Here is a 17,126-nt window from a genome sequence, read left to right on the forward strand (position 1 = left end):
CATGGGGACTTGAGTCCCACCTGTGAGGTCACGCATTGGCAATGGGAAAGCGGGTCCTTTTCTCTGATTGGTGTTGGGTAAGGCTATTTTATGTATTTATATTGTGATTTTTGTTATGGCTGGTTGTGTCTTGATAAAAGGGAGAGGTCCCTGAAATGTTGGCTGTACCGGCAATGGTGTTGTCCATTATTTTCTTCTGAGTGCCTCCATTACCTGGACTATATATATATATATATATATATGGTTGAAAGTATGGTGTACCGACCGCCTTGCAGCTTTTACACTGCACTGCTGAGCACTGTACTCAGCAGAGCAGAAGTTCCTGCTGAGGACTGCTGGGAGCACAACATCACATGTGTCGATCACTCCATGTCCTGCTCTGCGGCTGTGCTGAGAAGAGAAGCCTGCTGAGTCTGTCTGTCACTGTTTGTGTGTGTGTGTACTATGACATAGAGGTGAGCAGCTGGCTGAGAAAGACACACAGTAATGGAGGGGCACTGTGGGCAGGCTGAAAGACACAGAGGGGAGGGTGAGGGCATGCTGAAAGACACAGAGGGAAGGGTGAGGGCAGGCTGAAAGACACAGAGGGAACGGTGTGGGCAGGCTGAAAGACACATAGGGGAGGGTGTGGGCAGGCTGAGAGACACAGGGGAGGGTGTAGGTGGGCAGGCTGAAATACACAGTGGAGGGTGTGGTCAGGCTGAGAGACAGGCTGAAATACACAGGGAAGGAGGATGGGGGGCAGGCTGAAAGACACAGTGCAGGGGCAGATGACTGTGACTGTGAGTAGCAGGGTAGAGATGCCAGTGTGGCACAGAGATGCTGGGGGAGACGACGTTGTGGCTGAGAGTAGTAGGTGGGAGATGACAGTGTGGCTGACATGTTGACAACCCCCCATTTCAATTGGCTATGCCAACTGTGGCTTGTGGCCTTTGGCGCATGCACACAATACCATAAAGTCACTTTTTCTACTTGCACCACAGTGTGTGTGTATATGTATATATATATATATATATATATATATATATATATACTGCATATATATATATATATATATATATATATATATATTTACACAGTACAGATGGGTCCTCCGTTATCTTGACTTGTTCTGCGCCTAGACGGAGGTTTAGTCATGCCTAGGCGATAGCTTAGGTTGCTGAGTTTAATCACAGAAAGGCGCATTGAGGCACGACTAGATACTCAGCATGCAATACTCATCTCCACCACTGGGTGGCTAATGATTTACTAATCCAGTACTTTAGTTTGAATAGCGGCAGATTGATCCACAGTACAAGCTCTGGCAAATGGTCAGTGACGACTGTAATGTTAATATACAGTCCTGTACTGCATATCGTACACACAGATGTTGACCAATGGTCAGACGGACAGAGTAAAAAATAAAAAATAGTTTATTCAGATGCAAATGAATGTGTTAAAACACTTGTGTATGCAGATGCAACTGATGTGGGAACACTTGTGTATGCAGATGCAACTAATGTGTGAAAGGAATAATGTAGCTCATTGACTATAGTATGTACAGTGCATGAAATGAGCGTCCGAGTCCCTTAACAGCTAAACAAACACCAATGGGAAGGAATCGCTCTGTGCAGTACTTTTACACATGAACTTGAGAATCTTCCATGCAGTGCTGTGGGCTAGCAATGAAGGCTCCCATCTGCCACGCTGAGAGTCCTGGGTTCAATTCCCAAAGGGTCAATCTTTTTTTTGTGTGTGTTCCTGTGACATTAACTTTATTATTATTATTTTTTCTGTGTAATCCATTGTAAAACATTCAAAGGAAGGGTGCACACAGGTTTCACACAAATCGGGGGTAATCTGCAGGAGTGATTCATTCGCTATCTAAAATACACAGTGGTAATGAGCACCTATAGACATGCCAGTAAATATAAATTAGTGTATTCTGATGCAACTAGCTGTTCAAGCAACAAAGTACTGTAGATCGTCGGAGTTAGAGAATCTGTGTTGTGAGAATCTGTGTTGTACATTATAAGTTGTTTGTGCTAATTAGTACTCTAATAGAAAAAACTGTACAGAGATACTAAGGATAGTGATTTGTCATCCAGGAACTTAGGGAGGAGCTTTTATCTCTCTCCATTATACATAGAAAGATTAAACCTGCCACTCTACATTACAAGCTGTTCGTGCTAATTAGTACACTACTAGTTAGCACACACTAACCCCACCCGACTCCACCACCCAAAGAGAGAGACAGAGGTCTGTCTCCCTCACTCTCTAAGTCTGCAGTGAAAATGGCGGTGACACGTGGCTGTTTATATGGAATCCAAATCCCACAAGAATCCGATGATGCATTTTGCCTCGTTCTGGTTTCCAAGTCTGGTGGGAAGTCCCAAGCCAGGCTCGGATCCAGGCTCGGGATGTGATGTTCGGGGTAGGGGGGGGGGGTTGGTTCACAGGGAACCGAACCCGCTCATCCCTATAAGGGATACATTTACTAGGAGTCATGCTTCAATTTCGGTTGACATCGCCATTTTATTTTGCAACTTTTTAAAACAAATTTGGAAAATTACTAAGCTCCTGTATTTGTTCAATTTGAGTTTTCTGTTGTCGATGTCCTACAGAATGCACAGTAATGTTTTTTCCAGATATGATAATAGTGTATTGATGTCACATGCTTCCTGGCCAGAACCATGGTAGCAATAACCTTTTTGGAAAGGCCTGTGTGCGCTAGGATGTTTCCACTCAACTTCCATGCCATCAAACAAAGTCACCGTAAGTCCGGGTAGATGAACAATCCTTGTTGAAGATCTCTTCTCATTGGCAGAGGCGAAGGGTCTTCAACGGACATGTCCAGAAGATCCGTGTACCACGCCCTCCAAGGCAAATCTGGGGCAATCGAAACTGCCTGAACTCTATTGATTCCTGATTCACTTTAGCACCCTCGGGAGTAATGGAATCGGAGGAAACAAGTAGACCAGCCGGTAAGGCCAAGGCGACGTTAGTACATCTACTGCCCTTGCCTGAGGGTCCCTAGTTCTTGAACAACACCAATGAAGCTTCTTGAGTCGAGAAGCAATCATGTCTATCTGTAGTCAGCCGCAGAGGTCAAGGATCTGCTGAAACACCTGCTAGTGGAGACCCCACTCTCCCTGGTGGAGATTGTGACGACTCAGGAAGTCTACTTCCCAGTTATCCACTCCCGGAATGAAGATGGAGGACAATGCTCTTGCATTTCTTTCTCTCGAGAGGAGTATCTTTGACACTTCTCCCATGCAGGCTCTGCTTTTTGTACCTCCTTGTCGATATATGTAAGCCACGGCCGTGGCGTTGTCCGACTAAACTTGTATCGCCCGATCCCTGTGCAGAGGAGAGGCCTGAAGCAAACCATTGTAGATTACCCATAGTTCCAGAATGTAGATCGGAAGTAGGGCTTTATGGGCTGACCATCTGCCCTGGAACTGAGCCCCTTGGGTGACAGCTTCCCATTGTCTCAGACTCGTATCTGTCATGAGGAGGATCCAATCCTGAATCCCAAAACTTTGACCTTCCAACAGGTTTGAGAACTGTAGCCATCAAAGGAGGGAAATCCTGGCCTGAGGTGATAGACATATTATCCGGTGCATCTGAAGATGTGAGCCAGACCACTTGCTTAGGAGAGCCAATTGAAATGTTCTGGCATGGAACCTTCTGTACTGGATCGCCTCATATGAGGCTACCATTTTTTCCATCAATCTTATGCAAAGATGGATGGATATCCGAGTAGGCCGTAGACCCATTCGTACCATCCTGGAGTGTCCTTGATTTGTCCTCTGGAATGAACACTTTCTGAGCCCTAGTATCCAGAAACATTCCCAGGAACAGGAGTCACTGAGTAGGCTCCAGGTGGGACATCTGTAAATTGAGGATCCACCCATGTTGTGACAGAAGCTGAATAGTGCAGTTTATAAAGAGCAATAGAAGCTGCCTGGTTCTTGCTTCTATCAAGAGATCGTCTAGGTAAGGGACAATATTGACTCCCTGGACTCTGAGCTGGAACATCATCTCTGCCATCACCTTCCTGAATACCCTTGGAGCTGTGGACAGGCCGAAGAATAGCACCTGGAACAGGTAGTGATCGTTCAGATGGCAAACCTCAGGCAAGCATGGTGAGGAGTCCAAATCGGGATATATCCAGCAAGAACATGAACTCCCGTTCTTCCAGACCCGCAATCACTGCTCACAAGGATTCCATCTTGAACTTGAACTTGAAAACCTTTAGGTAAGATATCAAGGATTTTAGATTCAGAATGGGCCTAACTGAACCTTCCGGTTTTGGTATCACGAACAGGTTGGAGTAGGAACCCTTTCCCTGTTGTAGTGGCACTGGGAAATTTACTTGGGACTGGACCAACTTTAGGGTGGCATAACTCATTAATCCTCCTAATCTGGTAAGCTTGATTTGAAAAATCATTGGAGAGGAGCACTATTGAACTCCAACTTGTAGCCCTGAGAAAATAGGTGCTTTACCCAGGTATCCTGGCAGGAGCCTTCTCAGATGTGGTTGAAGTGAGCAGTAAAGCTCCCACCTCAAGATCCCCTCAGGGTGGGGGGGCACCGTCATGCTGAGGCCTTATTGGAAGCTGAACTGGTGCTTTGTTCCTGAGACCCTGCGGCGGCTGGTTTTCTTGTGGTAGTCCGAAAGGACTGAGTAGACAGCCCAGGGTAGGAGAAATGTGGATTTTCCTGCCGCAACCTTAGAAATCCATGTATCCAACTCAACCCCAAATAGCCATTCCCCTGAGAAAGGAAGAGAAAGAGAAAGGAAGAGACTCCACACTGTGCATGGAATCAGCGTCCGCTATCCACTGACGTAGCCACAAAGCTCTGCGTGCCGACACTGCCATAGCAGTTGTCCTAGCATTAATAACACCTATTTAATTGAGAGAATCACACAGGATGCATGCAGTGTCTTGGATGTGTTTTATGAGAGTCACCGTAGTGACCAGGTGCATGTCCCCCGCAAGGCCCTCTTACATTTGAGTCGCTCATGTATAAATGGCATGTGTCATCCAGCAACCCGCAATTACAAGTCTTTATGATATGCCAGCCACTGTGTAAAAAGACTTTAGTGTAGTCTCTATTTTCCTATCCCCAGGTTCCTTTAATGTAAAGGAGCCTGGAGCTGGTAGTACCACCTTTTTTGATAGGCAAAAGACTGATACGTCTAAGACTGGGGGTACTTTCCAATTTTTCCTACTTTCTGGGGCATTTGCGAAAGTGTGCTAAAACCGTTTTGTCACCTGATATTTTTTTTATCAGGATTTTTCCAGGTTTGCTTAAACATGTCATCTAGTTCCTGAGAATCGGGGAAAGTGACACTGATTTTTTTTATGTGCTAAGGAAAATGACTTTGGCACTGCAGCATTTTCCAAAGGGATTTTTAACACATCCCTGATAGCAAGTATGAGGGGTTTAATACCCTGTGCCGAAGTTGAATCTTCTGTAATAGGATCTGATTCCTCCCCCTCCTCCTGTACTTCTTACTCAGATTCTGAGAGTTATCAGGCAGCCCACATTTATGTGGCCCTGAACTAGAGAGGGGGGGCTGTTTATCATCTGCCTTGGCAGCCAGGTCTGCTACAGCCTGCTGCAGTTGTTGTGTCTTTTGATTATTAGCAGTGAGCTGAGATGACATGTCTGCCATAATAGTTTTTTTATGGCACCGAGCCAGGATGGCTCCTGACCCCCCCCCCCCCCCCTTCCCCCAGCCTCCTCACTAACTTGGGAGGACTGACTGCATTGATCACATGAGGGAACCAGCCAAAAAGGGAGAGAATCTGGTTTGACATACACTGCATACTTGGTGTTTGACCATGTTTACAGTAGACAACACACACACACACACACACACACACACACACACACACACACACACGTGTTACAATAGCAAGCCTGCCCTTACTGTAAGTAAGAAGGAGACACAGAATTAGAGGACAGCACACCCAAACCAGTCAGGATCAGTAAGATTGCAGTATGAGTGTAGGTGTGTGTGTGTGTGTGTGTGTGTGTGTGTGTGTGTGTGTGTGTGTGTGTGTGTGTGTGTGTGTGTGTGGGCGGAAACTGGCCGTTTTCTGGGAGTGTGCGGAAAAACGCAGGCGTGGACCACCCTGCCCTATTTAACACCTGCGGCTCCTAACTTACCTTATTGGTACGCTTTTATAAGTTGTTTTATATGTAATTGTGTATTAAATATGTGTTAATTTTATACAACACTTTACGTTATCAGTTTTCAAATCACACTTGCACATATACATCTACCCATGTTATAAGGTGACCATTGTTTTGGCCCTCTCATAAGACCACAGAAAGGGTAGGCGCCCAAGGTACACCACCATCCTCTTACATTTCCCAGTGAAACATACACACACCCTCCCCTCTTCCCTCCGTGAAACGTAACACACACCCTCCCCCGCACCCAGTAAAACATGACAAACACAGACCCACATGTGAAACATGACACAGATCCCCAGTGAAACTCACACCCCCCTCTCCCCACCAGTGAAATCTGACAGACCCCCAGTGAAACACACACACACACACACAAACACACACACTCTCCCAACCAGTGAAACATGACAGACCCCTCGTGAAAAACATGCACACACAAACACTCACCCCACCAGTGAAACAGAAACACACCATCCTCCCCTGCATTAGATATTTCGCACTCACGTACACACCATACACATCTATCCCCACCACCAGTTAAACAAACAACATCAGCACAGAGCCTCACCTGGCCAGCATAAGTAAGGCACCAGCATCTGACACACACTGGGGACATTCTGTTTAATGGTAGCATCTAGTTACCCTTCGTGGAGAGAACCTTTCCGATAAGCCCGTGGGTCCATGTCTTCAACTTTTTGGAATAGTAACCTGTGGCAAGCGGAGTTGAGTGAGCCTGTGAGGGTACAATGGTGCATAGATGTAAACTGCTGCTAACCAATTGCGGTACAGCTGTATGTGGTGTGAGTTGTACCTCTATCTTCCCACCTTCATCTGCCTCATCCGCTTGAAAGCCTCCAGGTGGTGTCCTCTGAATGGGTTGGCAGAGTGATGAGGGCAACCCCAAAGAACCCCCTCACAGAAAGTCAGGGTTAGAATGCAATATAACTTCAGTTACCACAGTGTCTCGCCTCAAGATAATGTTTGCTTAGCACGTTTGCATATAGCAGTATACATACAGCTAGTACATTTGGCATACAGCATTCAAAAGACAACTGATTCATTAGACAGAGCGGTTCATGTACTTTTATATTCAGTTCAATAACTTTCTTGAGCTGTCTCAAGGGAGCAGTGTGGCATTAGTTTTTGTCAGGGCTAGTATTGAGCAGGCTGCAGGGTCATAAAGTTGGAGACAGAGCCATAAAAGTTCTGGCTTGCAGCATGGGGTAAAATCACACAATGGTGCTCAGTCCGAGTTGATCACTTTTAGCAGCTGTGCAAACGCATAGTCACCGCCCATGGGGGGGTGTATTTTCGCTTTGCAAAAGTGCGAACGTTTGTGCAGCCGAGCGGCTATAAACACATTTTGTGCAGAACAAGACCAGCCCTGTAGTTACTTATTCTGTGTAATGATTGCTGCAACGAAGGTCCCGGAATTGACGTCAGATACCAGCCCTGCAAACGCCTGGACACGCCTGCGTTTTTCCAAACACTCCCAGAAAACGGACAGTTGACACCCATAAACAACCACTTCCTGTCAATCTCCTTGCATTCGGCTGTGCGAATGGAATTGTCGCTAGATAATGTGTAAAACAACAATACTTTTTGTACCCATACGTCATGCATGCACATTGCGGCCCATAGGCATGCGCAGATTTGCCTTTTAAAAAAAAAAAGCTCGCTACGCAGCGAACAACGGCAGCTAGTGATCAACTCGGAATGAGTGCCAATATCCAGAAAAGGGGAAGGGACAAGGCAGCAGTAATAAGCAATGTCCATGGATATGATAAATTGAATGATCACTAGCAAGCCATGCAATGTTCAGAGATCAGGTAAATGGAATGATAAGCGATGTGCAGGAGTGAGAGAAGCAGTCACCAGTTAGCAGTTCAATGGGGTTGATTCTGACCTGATCATAGCTGTGCTAAATTTAGCACAGCTATGATCACTTACACTGACATGCGGACGGATGCCCAGCACAGGGCTAGTATGCCCCGCATGTCAGGCCACCTCCCCCCGCACATGTGCAATAGCATTGCACTGCGGCGGTGCCTTTGTACTTGAAGAGTAACTCCCAGCCAGCGCAGCTCCTGGGGCTGGCCGGGAGTAACTCGTCGCTGCCCTGGGTTGCAGCAGCTGCATGTGACATCACGCAGCCGCTGCGGTCTGCTCCCCGCTCGGTCCAGCCACGCCTGTGTTGGCCGGACCGCACCCACAAAATGGCGGCCAAATGTCAATCATGACCGCCTCTGCCTTTCAGCAATGAACCGGCGCATGCGCAGTTCTGCAGTGAGTGATCAGGTCAGAATGACCCCCAAAGTCCAGTAGAGGGTGAATGAAGCTATGATGCAGCAGTAGTGAGGTGCAGACAAGAGTGTATGAAGCAGTTAGCAAATAACGGGTATAGCACAGCCTCAGCAGAGTCAGTATGTGTTTGTAGCTTACCCGTGCCCGATCGGCAGCAGCTGGTTGCTCTCTGTGGCTGGGCTCCTGTAGTCACGGTGGAAACTTTGTGGTGTGCCAGCTTCTGCCCGCAGTGGCACGCAGCGTCCAGCCCCACGATTCCTCGGTCCTCCGATCAGTGCCGCTCAGGTCCCTGCTTGAGTGGCTGCTTCAGTGTGCCAGCTTTCACCCGCAATGGCATTCTGCTGCAACACATGCTCATTACTGCACCCATCTGTGATCACTCCCTGAAGCCTGCCCTACTTCACACAGCAGTCAGTCTTCAGCCCTGCTCTCAGGGACTTTTCTCTCCCTGTAGCACAACACTTCTTTCCCTGTCCCAGCCTGGCTCAACCCTGCCCACTTTCCCCACACACATGCTGTTTCCTTTGTCCTCCTCAGACCCCCACCCATGAGTTCAGGGTCATCCAATAGCAGGCAGGCAGAGGAGAGTTTGCTAACTGCAGCCTGATGATCACTTGAAAAATGCCAGGAATTTCTGGGATGCCACACATTCCTCCGCTAAAACTATGCAAGTCCTCATGCATGCTGGCGTTGCATTGAATCTCTTGAATACGGTTCTGTTCATCAGGATGAATCTACAACCATGTCATTCACTACACATACATAAAAACATAATAATTGACAGTATGGGGCCTAAAGTGTTTTCAGTTACATTTCACACCTGGTAACGTAGGGGTGGGACACCCTGGGTACTGAGTACCGACCATCTGACCTGAGAGTCAGGGCCTTCAACTTCGGAGGGGGAAATGTCAGAGGTAGGGTCAATTCTGTACCCCATCGGCCCTTCCACTGTAAGTTCCAGGGCTATGGCCCCAACAGGGCAGCATGGGACTGGGCCACACATAAACTACAGTAACTTGGTGGGATCATGAAAGGGAATGCTCTTTTAGGATCCCCATCCCTCTGCCATAGGAGGGCACAGTGGTGATGTCGCAGGCACCTCAGAGGCACATATCTTCAGCTGATCTCTAGGCACCATCTAAGTTTGCCAACTTGCTGCCGTTGGATCTTTTACCTGTGCAGATCACCACTGGGAACTCTGACTACGGTGTAGGGAACGTCTTCCCATATGGCATTTAACTTGCTGTACCAATGGTTCTTCTTTTTCCAGACTTTATCTCCTATCTGTAGAGCTTTTGCCCTGGCACATGTGTTGTAACTTCTCTCTTGGCGCTGATGTGCAGCCTCCATCCTTTTCCCAACATTCTCCTGGGCCCTCTCCATCCTGTGCTGATGTTCTTGCACCCAACCTATTCGGGGGAATCATGGGTTCGCTCACATTGGGCACCAATTCCAGGATTCTGGGCAACTTGCCCTGTCGGTCAAACATCAAATAGAAGGGTGTGAAGCCTATAGAACAGTGGGGGTGTTTCCGAGTTGTTCGCTCGTTAGCTGCTTTTAGCAGCATTGCACACGCTAAGCCTACGCCTACTGGGAGTGTATCTTAGCATAGCAGATTTGCTAACAAAGGGTTCGCTAATTTTCTCGTAACGATTACCCCGCAGTTTCTGAGTAGCTCCAGACTTACTCTGCCAGTGCGACGAGCTTAATCCTTTTCGTTTCTGGTTTGACGTCACAAACAAACCCAGTGTTCGCCCAGCCACTCCCCCGTTTCTGCAGACACTCCTGCGTTTTCAACTAGCACGCCTGCGTTTTTCCGCACACTCCCATAAAATGGCCAGTTTCCGCCCAGAAACACCCACTTCCTGTCAATCACACTACGATCAGCAGAGCGATGAAAAAACTTTGTTACGCCGTGAGTAAAATACCAAACTTTTGTGCTAATTTACTTGGCGCAGGCACGCTGCGTACAATGCGCATGCGCAGTTTGCGACTAATCGCTCCGTAGCGAACAAAAATAATGAGCGAACAACTCGGAATCACCCCCAGTGTTCCGTGTTGTACAGGTAAGTGAACTCTGGCAGGGAGGGTTGGCCACTGGGAGTGTTTCTCAGCTAACAAACTCCTCAATATCCCTATGATTGTCTGTCTGATTGGATCGTTTGCACAGGTCATTGCCCTGTGGATGGTAGGTAGTTGTCCTTGCTTTCTTGTACCCATATAGCAAGCATAGTTCTTGAAATAGCTGGGATTCGAATGCGGGACCTTGTTCTGTTAGAATTCATTCTGGGTACCCATATGGCAGAGCAAAGTGTTTTAAAAAGGGCTCTGCTGTGGTCTTTGCTGTCAAGTCACAGGTTGGCACAACAACTAGAAATTTGTTGTAGTGGTCTGTGATGGTAAGTGCATACTGGTATCTGCTTGGGCTGGGTTCGAGCTTGACATGGTCCAAAGCCACAATCTCCAGGGGACGAAGACTCTTTATAGGGTGTAGTGGATCCCGTTGGCTTGCGTCTGGGTTCCTGTTGAGGCAGCAGGCCACACATTGTCGGCACAACCCTTTAATGTCTGTCCTCATCCTTACCCAGAAATATCTCCTTCGTAATAGCACTTCTGTTTTCTGGGCTCCAAAGTGTCTGGAATGGTTGTGGTAGGCCTCGAGCAGGAAGCTGGCTAGTTGCCGGGGAATGATGACCTGTGTGATCTTTTGATGTGTTTGAGGGTCGATGCTGATTTGGACTGCAAGTCCCTTCTTGAGATGGATGCGGTCTCGGTGCTTAAGTATTTTTACCAATTCCGGGTCTGCATTGACCTTCTGTGACTGGTTCAGCCGGCGTTCTTGCTAGTTGAGGTCCATTAGGTCCAGAAACACTGGGATCTCCCTTTGTACTTTGCCCCAGTCGAACACTGGTTTGTCAAGCTGGAGGCTCTCAGGTCTCTGGTCAGCGGTTGACGCCACTGTGTCCGAGGTCATGATCCGCGTTTGTTCTGGAGGCCTGAACCATGGGTTCTCTACATCTTCAGCTTGATCTTTATCCTCATGTGCGAGGTCAGTGATAGGCAGGCAGGACAATGCCCTGTCATTTCCATTGGACTTTTCACTCCTGTAGGTCATGGTGTCACAAAAGTTGGCTAGGCGAGACGTCCACCGTTGTTCCATTGCTCCCAACCGGCCTGTGGATAGATGCGCAAGTGGATTGTTGTCAGTAACGATGACCAGGTAGTTTTTTATATTTTTCAGTGATGGCCCAAATTATACAAAGACTGGGGGGTAAATTTACCAAAATGGGAGTTCTATTTAAGATGGGATGTTGCCCATAGCAACCAATCAGATTCCATGTATTATCTTCTAGAAGGTGCTAGATAAATTTAAAATAGAATCTGATTGTTTGCTATGAGCAACATCCCATCTTAAATAGAACTCCCATCTTAGTAAATTTACCCCTGGGTATCTGCACACTCAAAATTTATTAGTGTATTAATCTAAGTGAGTGTATGTGGTTCATCACCATGCACTCACTAACATAAACCCCTATTTAATGTTTGAAACGATGTTCAATATATTTAGGGTGTGCTGTCAACTACAGTGTATCAGAACTAGAATGTGAAGGGAGAAGCAAGAGGAAATCTGTATTGTCGATGAACTAGGAGGAAGTTTTATTCTAAAATATAACTTTTTATTAGATATGTATTAAAATGAGATTAATTTATTATCCCGGACTACAATGAAACATAGAGGTTAAAATCACAGACTAATAAATAACTGAATCCAAAAAGGAAATTGAGAAAATGTGAATAAAGAATTTAAAAAGCGTGCCCACGTGTGTTTCTTAGTGTGTTCTTATACTTTGGGTTACTGTGTTAATACATGTACTGTCACCATTTATTAATCCATCTAATATTATCTTGACGCTGTCACAATATATAATATCGAAACCAACTATCCTGAGTTTTCAATCTTGATGATCATATATGATACTTAGGCCAGTATTTACTAAAAATCCGAGTTTGGCTGATTTGTGGGGTTTTTTCTAAGTCCCAATCCGGGAATTCACTAAGCACCAATCTTGGCAGTGTCTGGTCTATTCGTAATGGTTTGAATGACAACGTTCTGAAATACGAATGAATAGACCATCGGTCAAATGCGGCTGTTATTTCATACAATACAGGCATTCACTATTCATTCGTATTTGGGTGTTAGTCTCTGAGTGCTCAAGTGCGGGTCTATTTTTTTTCGATTCGTTAAAAAAAGCTGCAAAAAAATAGACCTGCTTTTTCCAGTCGAGTTTGGATAACTATGCACGGATCAGTGAGATCTGTGCATGGTTATCTATGGGAAAGTGTCTTTTTAGTGTAAAAACTGTAAAAAAAAATGCGTGGGGTCCCCCCTCCTAAGCATAACCAGCCTCGGGCTCTTTAAACCGGTCCTGGTTGAAAAAATATGGGGGGGAAAATGACAGGGGTTCCCCCATATTTAATCAACCAGCACCGGACTCTGTGCCTGGTCCTGGTTCCAAAAATACGGGGGACAAAAAGCGTAGGGGTCCACCGTATTTTTGAAACCAGCACCGGGCTCCACTAGCCAGGTACATAATGCCACAGCCGGGGGACACTTTTATAGTGGTCCCTGCGGCCCTGGCATTATATACCCAACTAGTAACCCCAGGCCGGGGTACCCTGGAGGAGTAGGAACCCCTTAAATCAAGGGGTCCCCCCCTCCAGCCACCCAAGGGCCAGGGGTGAAGCCCGAGGCTGTCCCCCCTATCCAAGGGAGGCGGATGGGGGGCTGATAGCCTTGTGAAAAAATGTGAATATTGTTTTTAGTAGCAGTACTACAAGTCCCAGCAAGCCTCCCCCGCAAGCTGGTACTTGGAGTACCACAAGTACCAGCATGTGGTGGAAAACCGGGCCCACTGGTACCTGTAGTACTACTACTAAAAAAATACCCCCAAAAAACAGGACACACACCGTGAAAGTATAATTTTATTACATACATGCACACCTCCAAACATACATACTTACCTTTGTTCACACGAGGCTTTGTCCTCTTGTCCCTGTAGATTCCTAGGGGTACCTGTGAAAAAAATTATACTCACATAATCCAGTGTAGAATCAGACCTTTGTATAATCCACGTACTTGGCAAAATAATAAAATGGAAACCCGACCACGCACTGAAAGGTGTCCCATGTTTACACATGGGACCCCTTTCCCCGACTGCCAGGACCCCCCCTGACTCCTGTCAAAGAGGGTCCCTTCAGCCAATCAGGGAGCGCCACGTCGTGGCACTCTCCTTATTGGCTGTTTGCTCCTGTAGTGTCTGTCAGGCTGCACACGGCAGAGATACAATGTTGTGCCTATGCGCTCCATTGTATCCAAAGGTGGGAACTTTGCGGTCAGCAGTGAGGTTACTTTCGGTCAACCGCCGACCGCAAAGTTCCCACCATTGGATACAATGGAGCGCATAGGCGCGACATTGTATCTCTGCCGTGTGCTGCCTGACAGACACTACAGGAGCACACAGCCAATCAGGAGAGTGCCACGACGTGGCGTTCCCTGATTGGCTGAAGGGACCCTCTTTGACAGGAGTCAGGGGGGGTCCTGGCAGTCGGGAAAGGGGTCCCATGTGTAAACATGGGACCCCTTTCAGTGCTTGGTCGGGTTTCCATTTTATTTTGCCAAGTACGTGGATTATACAAAGGCCTGATTCTACACTGGATTATGTGAGTATAATTTTTTTCACAGGTACCCCAAGGATTCTACAGGGACAAGAGGACAGAGCCTCGTGTGAACACTGGTAAGTATGTATGTTTGGAGGTGTGCATGTATGTAATAAAATTATACTTTCACGGTGTTTGTGTCCTGTTTTTTGGGGGGTATTTTTTTAGTAGTAGTACTACAGGTACCAGCGGGCCCGGTTTTCCACCGCATGCTGGTACTTGTGGTTCTCCAAGTACCAGCTTGCGGGGGAGGCTTGCTGGGACTTGTAGTACTGCTACTAAAAACAATATTCAAATTTTTCTCACAAGGCTATCAGCCCCCCATCTGCCGCCATTGGATGGGGGGGACAGCCTCGGGCTTCACCCCTGGCCCTTGGGTGGCTGGAGGGGGGGACCCCTTGATTTAAGGGGTCCCCACTCCTCCAGGGTACCCCGGCCAGGGGTGACTAGTTAGTGATTTAATGCCAGGGCCGCAGGGACCTATATAAAAGTGTCCCCCGGCTGTGGCATTATCTCTCTGACTAGTGGAGCCCGGTGCTGGTTCAAAAAATACGGGGGACCCCTACGCTTTTTGTCCCCCATATTTTTTGCACCAGTACCAGGCGCAGAGCCCGGAGCTGGTTAATCAAATATGGGGGAACCCCTGTCAATTTTTTTCCCATATTTTTTCAACTAGGACCGGCTCAAAGAGCCCGAGGCTGGTTTGGCTTAGGAGGGGGGACCCCACGCAATTTTTTTTCAGAATTGAAAACAATTAAAACACCTTTTTAAGGTACACAATGAAGCTAAGCACGGATCTCACAGATCCGGCCGGGATTCTTGTGTTTTGTCAGGCAGTGTTTTACTCATCACTCCCGTAAAACACTGCCTGACATTGCGAATCACATCGACATCGGAAAAAACGAATGTGCAAAACTCGGCAGCTTAGTGAATGATCGTATCAGGATTCAAAAAGTTGCAGTAAAATGCACCCGATACCATTCAAGTTCAAACACCCTTAAAAACAGCAGAAACACGAATATTAGTAAATAAACCCCTTAGTCTCCAAATGAAGGTTACTTTAGTTATTTGCAGTTATAGTAACTATAAATCACCTAGAGCCGTATTCCACTAAATTATTGACCTCCAAATATCAGGAGCCTTTCACACTAGCTGTCTATATTGTCAAAAAAAAATTATTTGTGCATGTGGATGAGTTACTTTAAGGGGTATAGCAATCCCCGCTTTTATAAAATGCAACTAACATGTACCGTAGTGCTATTCAATTATGTAGTATCTAACTCTGATATGGAGGTTCAGGAGATGCTGCTTATATTAGGGGTGTAGCAACCCCAATTCTACTAACAAGCAGGCCGCTTATAAGTACGGCTTATTTCTTATGCATCAATTGTTTCACAGCTGGTGGTTATGCATGCCTTCAGTTGTTATTACTACACTGCTCATAAAAATAAAGGGAACACTTAAACAACACAATGTAACTCCAAGTCAATCACACTTCTGTGAAATCAAACTGTCCACTTAGGAAGCAACACTGATTGACAATCAATTTCACATGCTGCTGTGCAAATGGAATAGACAACAGGTGGAAATTATAGGCAATTAGCAAGACACCCCCAATAAAGGAGTTGTTCTGCAGGTGGTGACCACAGACCACATCTCAGCTCCTATGCTTTCTGGCTGATGTTTTGGTAACTTTTGAAAGCTGGCGGTGCTTTCACTCTAGTGGTAGCATGAGATGGAGTCTACAACCCACACAAATGGCTCAGGTAGTGCAGCTCATCCAAGATGGCACATCAATGCGGGCTGTGGCAAGAAGGTTTGCTGTGTCTGTCAGCGTAGTGTCCAGAGCATGGAGGCGCTACGAGGAGACAGGCCAGTACATCAGGAGACGTGAAGGAGGCCGTAGGAGGGCAACAACCCAGCAGCAGGACCGCTACCTCCGCCTTTGTGCAAGGAGGAACAGGAGGAGCACTGCCAGAGCCCTACAAAATGACCTCCAGCAAGCCACAAATATGCATGTGTCTACTCAAACGATCAGAAACAGACTCCATGAGGGTGGTATGAGGGCCCGATGTCCACAGGTGGGGGTTGTGCTTACAGCCCAACACCGTGCAGGACGTTTGGCATTTGCCAGAGAACACCAAGATTGTAAAATTCGCCACTGGCGCCCTGTGCTCTTCACAGATGAAAGCAGGTTCTCACTGGGCACATGTGACAGACGTGACAGAATCTGGAGATGCCAAGGAGAACGTTCTGCTGCCTGCAACATCCTCCAGCATGACCGGTTTGGCAGTGGGTCAGTAATGGTGTGGGGTGGCATTTCTTTGGGGGGCCGCACAGCCCCCCATGTGCTCGCCAGAGGTATCCTAACTGCCATTAGGTACCGAGATGAGATCCTCAGACCCCTTGTGAGACCATATGCTGGTGCGGTTGGTCCTGGGTTCCTCCTAATGCAAGACAATGCTAGACCTCATGTGGCTGGAGTGTGTCAGCAGTTCCTGCAAGACAAAGGCATTGATGCTATGGTCTGGCCCGCCCCTTCCCCAGACCTGAATCCAATTGAGCACATCTGGGACATCATGTCTCGCTCCATCCACCAAAGCCACGTTGCACCACAGACTTCCAGGAGTTGGCGGATGCTTTAGTCCAGGTCTGGGAGGAGATCCCTCAGGAGACCATCTGCCACCTCATCAGAAGCATGCCCAGGCATTGTAGGGAGGCCATACAGGCACGTGGATGCCACACACACTACTGAGCCTCATTTTGACTTGTTTTAAGGACATTACATCAAAGTTGGTTCAGCCTGTAGTGTGTTTTTCCACTTTAATTTTGAGTTTGACTCCAAATCCAGACCTCCATGTGTTAATAAATTTGATTTCCATTGATCATTTTTGTGTGATTTTGTTGTCAGCACA

The 17,126-nt window shown here is 47.1% G+C and overlaps 1 long non-coding RNA gene across 1 annotated transcript in view; it reads right to left on the bottom strand.

The window, feature by feature from the left end:
- The window catches only part of LOC134966681 (uncharacterized), a 32,632-nt gene extending 23,591 nt beyond the window's left edge, over positions 1-9,041 (bottom strand). The window contains exons 1-2 of the long non-coding RNA XR_010188689.1: positions 8,632-9,041; positions 6,832-6,922 (exon numbers count right to left, since the gene is read on the bottom strand). This is a non-coding gene — a long non-coding RNA (uncharacterized LOC134966681). The remainder of the gene's footprint in view (positions 1-6,831; positions 6,923-8,631) is intronic.
- Between the last annotated feature and the right edge of the window lie 8,085 nt (positions 9,042-17,126).

The sequence above is a fragment of the Pseudophryne corroboree genome, chromosome 10 (assembly GCF_028390025.1).
Source record: "Pseudophryne corroboree isolate aPseCor3 chromosome 10, aPseCor3.hap2, whole genome shotgun sequence".
Lineage (NCBI taxonomy): Eukaryota > Metazoa > Chordata > Amphibia > Anura > Myobatrachidae > Pseudophryne > Pseudophryne corroboree.